The sequence below is a fragment of the Sceloporus undulatus genome, chromosome 10 (assembly GCF_019175285.1).
Source record: "Sceloporus undulatus isolate JIND9_A2432 ecotype Alabama chromosome 10, SceUnd_v1.1, whole genome shotgun sequence".
Lineage (NCBI taxonomy): Eukaryota > Metazoa > Chordata > Lepidosauria > Squamata > Phrynosomatidae > Sceloporus > Sceloporus undulatus.
In genome coordinates, this window is record NC_056531.1 from 2675388 (window position 1) to 2676261 (window position 874).

The window sequence follows — 874 nt, forward strand, 5'->3', positions numbered from 1 at the left end:
TGTGTGCAAATACTTTCACAACTGTCTTGCCTGTTACACACCATTGTGCATGAATGCCTTCACGACGGTTGTCTGGGTTGTTGCAAAACAAAATAAATAGTGAAGTCAAATGGGCATATAGTTTAATCTGTGGTTCCCACAGCCTTTTCACTGCCTTCAAGTCATTTGTAGCTAACATAAAAATAATACTCAAATATCACACTTTCGCAAGCCCAGATTACTTCTAAACCCACCAAGGTGACCTTGGCAAGAAGTCACACTCTCTCAGTCTCCTCAGAGGAAGGCAATAGAAAACCTCCTCTGAACAAGCCTTGCCAAGAAAACCTTGTAAGGCCCCCATGAAACCCCACAATAGGCTTTAGGGTTGCCATAAGTTGGAAATGACTTGAAGGGACCTAAAAAGTGGTTTAAAGTACTTTAAAGGGTGAGAGAGGTTGGAATGGCATCTCTAAATGTGTAACAGTAAAAGAGTTGAAAGTCATCTTGGTATTTTTTTCGAGTCCTGTCACTTTCCCGCTCTTTTTTGCCTTTGTTTCCTAACGCCCCCTTTTCTTCTTTTTGGGTAGTGTGTGAGTGACTGAAAATGGCTGCACTTGGCCACAGGGAAGCCATGCTTGTCCATAGGGAACCATTGGGGAATATTTGCCCATAGAGATACAGTGGGGAATACTTGTCCATAGGGAAGCATTGGGCAAGTATTCCTCATTGAGACTGACTACAAGGAAACAGGGGGCAGAGGCCTGAGGGCCCAAGAGACACACTGACTGAGGACTAGGCCGAGCGGCCTAAAGGCGGGGCCCTCTTTTCTCAAGCCCCGCCCCTTGCTCCCCTTGCCCCGCCCCCTGGCGAAAAGGTCACGTGAGGAGGGCGGGGC